The 6,660-nt window shown below is 34.4% G+C and overlaps 1 long non-coding RNA gene across 1 annotated transcript; it reads left to right on the forward strand.

Annotated features, from left to right (window-relative positions):
* Positions 1-684: 684 nt before the first annotated feature.
* Positions 685-1,556, forward strand: LOC105109965 (uncharacterized). The gene is made up of 2 exons (XR_839379.1): positions 685-770; positions 1,326-1,556. It is a non-coding gene; the product is annotated as an uncharacterized LOC105109965 (long non-coding RNA).
* The last annotated feature ends 5,104 nt before the right edge of the window (positions 1,557-6,660 follow it).

Genomic DNA, 6,660 nt, shown 5'->3' on the forward strand with positions numbered 1-6,660 from the left:
CAGACTCGTCTCCTGACTTTTGGTGAGATTTCGGGTAGGAGGATGAGGGAATTAGAATTAGGTTCTTTCATAAAAATTGTAGATTTGGATGTTAGCTAACAAGGAAACTTGTCTTGCTTAATTTAAAGATGTAGAACTTCAATTATAGGTTATCAACCAAGACTGAGTCATGATTGATTCTATAGGGCAGTAGGATTGATTAGTTGATGAACAATTTTGACTACCTTGGAGGCACAATTGGGTTCTCCTTCCTTCAGAGAACTTGTAGCCTCGTGTCCTAACTTTCTAACAAGATCAATCTCACTTAAAATGGAGTTCTAGAACTCTAGGTATAATTAAAAATCTAATGAGTGTTTAGACAGTAATAGTTGGGCAGTAATAATTCAATGTCTAGATAGTAATAGTTGGACAGTAACAGTTCAATATCTTGACAGTAACGGTTGGATAGTAATAGTTTAATATCTAGACAATAACAATAAGACAATAATAATAGACTTTCACGTGAATACTATATATAAGAATATAAAAGAATTGAGTCATATGAACACTTGCACATTGAGATATTAACTCTGAAAATATACATGATATATGTGTGTATGTTAATATGAGGAAATGAACATGCATCGAAAGTAACATATGAGTAATGGATAAATATAGATTTTCTATAATATCAGCTTAAAGGAATCATAACCAAAAACTTCCTTGTGATTTAGGAGGAGTAACCAAGATTGGATCTTCTGTTAGGGGAGGTCACGAGACAGGCAAAGCAAGTGCGTGATTTTCCTCCTATTTACACTTAAACAATTTGAAGTTCTTCTGGTGAATATAATTACAATAAATATCATATTCAGTGTAAATAAAGTCTAGCATATTTATTAGATTACCTTCGGCTAATGGCATCCATTAAAGGATTGCTGAGAGATGAACTAGCTTCGGCTAATGGAATGTGTGATAGGATTGCCGAGAGATGAATTACAAGATTAGCTTCGACTAATGGCGTCCATGATAGGATTACCAAAACATGATTTACAAGATGAGCTTTGGCTAATGATATCTATGATAGAATTGTCGGGAAATAAATTACAAGATTAAACATTGCAAGGTCACTAGTTCATGCAAGTAAATAAGAGTATTCAAATTAAGAGTATTCAAATGAGTGTTAATTGGGTTTAAAAGATTTATAAGCAAAATATAAGTTCTTTGTTAGAATAACTATGGACCCGATAGAAAATTAATACTTTATGTGTATACATTACATGAAAATATATATATATATATATATATATTTCTTTATCAATATAATGGTATGTTTATTTATGTAATAGGTCTATCAAATATCCAGGGAGATTATTAGTTTAGGACTCTACTTTGTCAAACTTATGTACATATATTTAACTTAAACAAAAGGGAATTAACGCATTTATGTAGTATACTTTTGTGTAAACCTTGATGTATTTATAAAACTTAAGCTTAGCATGTAGTATTTTAGTTATCTTGTAATTAACCCTTTTGAAATGTTTAAGAACACTTATTATGTTGTAATTGCTTTCTTTGCATCTTAGTTTTCCTTTTCTTTTAAATTTTATGATATGATATGTCGACTATGTTCATATTGAACTTACTTGTAGGATAAATATATTGTGTGGATTGTTGTAACCCAATTTTGGATTCACTAAAATTTTTTGGAATGTTATTTTATCTTATTATTCATGACAAAAAAATATAATAAAAAAAAAGAAAAAAAAAGAGTTTAAAATATATTTTCTCGAGTCAACCGTCATTTTCTGTCAAAACCAAGTCCACCAGGTCAATATGGGTTAAACGATGTCGATCGGGATGAAAAATGAGTTTCAGGACGTTTCGGGTCAAAACCGTCATTTTCGATCAAAACCGAGTCCACAGGGTCAATACGGGTCCCACCATGTCGACCGGGATGAAAAATGAGTTTCGGGGTATTTCGGGTCAAAACTTGTATTTTTGGTCAAAAAACCCGGTCGACCGAGTTGATACCCGTATAAAAAAGTTTTTTTTGTAATTTAAAATTAATTTTTAGCGAATGAAAAACTTTTTATAATACTGATTTGAATTTTTAATTTTTACCCCTATAAATAAATATTATTATTATTTAGTATTATTATATATAATAAGACAAATAGTAATCGGTGGAAGTTGAAAATCTTAACGATCCGTGAATTGTTGTCTGAATTCATTGGCTATAAATAGCCAATGAATTCAAGACACAAGGGAGAAAAAAAAAAAGAAAGATAAAAAATTCGTTCTGCATTTTCAATTGTGAATTCGGAATTACTGTTTGGGTTGGGTACTATTCATTTTTCTTATATTTTTTATGTACCCTAGTAAGATATTAAATTTTTTTTTAATAAATTGAAAAATACCAAAAATATCCCAACCGCTAGATCTAATAGTATTTAGATCTGAGCCTTTGATTTCTTAGGATACAATAGGCTTTGCCACACCAGATTAAAACCCAAATCAATCTCAGTCGTTCACATAATCTGCCCTTCGATCTGGTTGCGGCACGTCAGCAGGTATACCGAGCACTCAATACACCGCGCCACACCCGATCGTAGACCATTCAATCCTGACCGTCCGATCAACTTGAAGATCAAACGAATCACAGCCGCACGATCTGTTCATCCAAGATACAGCGGTTCACAGCCTTTAGACACACGAGTGCACCATACACTCGTCCACACCAGATCAAAACCCAGAGCTTCTCTCTCCTCTCGCCGGCGATTCTCTCTCTCTCCGCCGATCTCCCATTTCCGGCCGTCTCAAGCCGTGAAACCACCACATAATTGTGCATAGCCTCCCCCTGAGCAAAACCCTTTCTGTTTCACACTTTTTCACCGGCTAATTTGGCTGGAAAAAGGCTGCGACCGACATCGACCAATCGACCTTCAAGTCGTCGATTCTCCCTCCTCAGCCATCAACGGCCAACGAGACCACCACCATCAGAATCCTCGTCCTCAGATCTACCAGAATCGCCTATCTTTTGGCCGGAAACTCGTCGGAAAATTTCGCGCGTGAACAGTAATCGCGCGTCAACAGTTACCGCGCGTGAGCCACACGCGCCGCTAGTGGCATTTTCATAAATTTTCGATAAATCCGAGGGGATTTCAGTCTTTTACCTATACAGGGGTACTCAGGTAATTTTCTATGATATTTTATGATATTTTTATATATAAATACTTGTAAATTTTTGCATGTGAAAAAAAACAAAAAATAAACAAAAATAAATAACAACGCGGGTTCAACACCCATTTTTATCATATCACTGTTTATGGGTCAAAAGCCCAATTTTCAAGAATTGATATATCTGTTTGTGAATGATATCAAAATAATTTTTATTTTATAAAATAAATATTATTTGTCGACATGTCTCTTTTATTTATAGAAAAGGACCGATGTCAAAAATTTAAATACCAAATATGAATTATGTCCATTATTATTTATTTTGGTAAATCAGACGTAACTCTCCTTTTTAGGGATAAACGTCGACATTTTAGACAAAGTCTCTTAATTTTAGGGACTGATGTCATTTTTAACACGTCTCCTATTTTTAGGGACCGACGTTAACCATGTTAAAAATTTTACAAATAAGCTCAAAATATAATAGCATTTGAATTAGATAAGAAAAACACACAAGTTAAAGGTAACCTTTCTCTGAAAGGATGTTTTAAGGGTGGTGCCTACCTTCCCTTAATCATAACTAACCCAGTACCCAAATCTCTGGGACCAGTGTCTAATTTTGGATTTCTAGTTTCCTCAAATTACTAGATGGCGACTCCAAATAAAATCTTTATTCCCCCCTAATCAAATAAAAAATTAAATTCCTTTTGTTTTTTTTTTAAAAACAAACAAAAAAAGGAGTGGAGTCGTCGCCCGACGTCGTGGAGCGACATGGATTGTATGAGGTGTTGAATTGTGATGTTTGATATAAGGTCCGAGATTATGGGACCTTATGATGATGAGTTGATTGAGTACATTGATAGTAGTCTATAACTTGGGATGTCCAAAATACAAATGAAACTTTGCCTAAGTTTTGGTAAAGTGAAAAACAAATAGTCAAATTAAGAGAATATGTTGAGATCTTTTAACATTGATTAAGTCGTATAGTCGGATTGTTATAGTAACTAACTAGTATTTTGATAACTAGGAACCATAATTAGTCTCAGAGATCAGGTAAAAGAACTAGTTGTGTAAAGGGAATATATAGCACCCTAAATACGCCTTACCTAAGGTAAGCTGGATTGTTTTATTATCTTATAAAATCTAAGGTGTTGTCGTGTTTTCTAGTTATTAGTCAGTCTATGGTTTAAGAAAAGCCCTTCTCGGTAAAGAGATCCTTATCTTATCGGGTAAAACCTAACTATTCTAATGTTAACAAGAGAATTTAAAATCCAAAATATGCTTTACGTATAAGGTCATAACCCCAGATACTAAAAGAAAACAAAATAATTTTTTTTGGAATTTTTAAAATATTGGCTTAGTTCTCATGGTTATTAAAGTCAAAAGGCATGCTAAAACCCTTTTTTGTATGAAAATACAATATAATTTTTTGATTTTATCTTTGAGAAATTCGGCCGTATGCAAGAAAGCAAGACACATTTTTTTTTTTTACTTTTGTTTTGACGAAAACCAGGTATTTTAAGACCAGATTTGTATCTTTACAGTATAAAATACAAATCAATATTAAACAAGATTCAATAGAAAAATATGTAAGAAAAATCACAATTCTTTCATTTTTTTTTAATTGGGGTGGGCTAGACCTGACCAAAATGGAAAGTAGGCTGAGATCGGCCTAAAACATAAATCAGGCCAAAATTGGCCCAAAAAGGAAAACCTTCTTTCTACAAGGCTGGACTCGGCCTAGACATGTGGCCTAGGCTGTCCAGGGAACAAATGGTTGGTTACTATTCTGAGCATTGTAACCCGAAAATTATAATTAGCTAGTTCCTATGCTTTTAATTATATTTCCTTCGCTGCAGAACATGAATTGCTCATGTTCTGCATGTAAAGGAGGATAGTAGAGAAGGGGAGAAGATTACATGGAATGAGGGATCGAGGTTGTTGTCTATGATGATTGCTCACGTTGGCGCTAGGTGGCGACAAGCGGTGGCGCTACTGTCTTTTCTTCTTCTTCCCCGTGCAGAGGCACTATTGTTACTCAATTTTGGACCCCATGTGTTGGAGATGGTGTATACGTCTTTTGAACTGAGTGTAGGAGTTTAGCTCATGTTCGCCAAAAGATTGACAAAAGCAGAGAGAAATATTTTTTTTGAAAACCTTGTTTGAGCTTTTTTCGACTCTTTTTATCCTTCCGTTTTGTACCAAAATTGTCAGGTTGATCAGGAGTTTTCATAATGCTAAATTTGTTCCTTGTTTATCTAGTCTTTAAGGTTGAATAAATCCTTCAGAATTTACACTAAAACAATGGTTTTGTTGCTGTCGCAATTTTTTATTCCAACTTAGGCTTTGAATTTGACTTGGCTTTATATGATATCTTGCCATCCTAGCTATATTTTGTCACTCATGACATGTTGAAAGATTGACCTATACCTTTATTAGGTCCTAGAAATCATTTTTCTTAGGGAAGATTCTCACTTAGATTTAGATGCTCAGCATAATCAGATCAAGAACCTTTTTGAACAAACAGATTACTGCTAGAATCCATTCTCTAAAATGATTTTATTTCACTTCAACTCCTTCATCAAAGTTGTAGTCCTAGACACGTAGATAAATCTGGTCTTTTGAATCACTTGATTTCAATATCAGAAGCTCAAGATATTCCCGCCTGAATATCTAATGTGGAGGTAGAGAATTCTGTAGCGAGAAGGATCCTGCCCCGACTTTTGCACTAAAAAAAACTCTATTTCTGTCATAAATTTTGTTGATTTGTTCTTAGATCATACTCTCAATCATATCAGGATTCTCAGTATTTTTCAGTTTTTGAATTAGATCAGGAGACCCTTTTGACTGACTAAATTACTCCTAGATTCTGTTCTTTAAAACGATTTTATCTCACTTCGACTAATCATCAAAGTTGTAGTCCTAAACGCGTTGATAAAATTGGACTTTTGAATCGCTTGATTTCGATATCAGAAGCTCAAGATATTCCCGTTTGAATATCTAATGTGAAAGCAAGGATTCCTGCCGTGAGAAGGATTTTGCTTGAGTTTGCAGGGACATAATGGCAAGATGCTTAAAGTTTAAAGACGGCCAATTTGAAGCTCTTTTTTGGACCAAGGACCAAATGGAAAAGACACTAAAATAAGGAAGCTGATTGAAGATAAAATTAAAAGGAAGAAATTGAAGAACCACGTTTGTTTTCTGCAACAACTATCGTAGGAGTAGTTGGCCTCATGTTCCCAGCCATGGAAGGAAAGAAACCACTGGAAATCATTAGAATATTCTGGTTTCCTATCTTTGCTCACCCGAGATTACACCCTAGAGTTAATGTAAGATTTTATTTCCTAAGTGGAGCTGCATATAGGCTATATGTAAGCCTCCTCTACTGACCGGGAGGGGAGAAGGGGAGACAGGGGAGAAAAATTGACTAAGGGGAAACCTAAACCTAAAAAAACCATCTTGTCTATAGCCGCCTCCCTCTCGAAAAAGAAAACAGATGAGAAACCC

The sequence above is a fragment of the Populus euphratica genome, unplaced genomic scaffold (genome assembly GCF_000495115.2).
Source record: "Populus euphratica unplaced genomic scaffold, PopEup_1.0 scaffold235.1, whole genome shotgun sequence".
Classification (NCBI taxonomy): Eukaryota; Viridiplantae; Streptophyta; class Magnoliopsida; order Malpighiales; family Salicaceae; genus Populus; species Populus euphratica.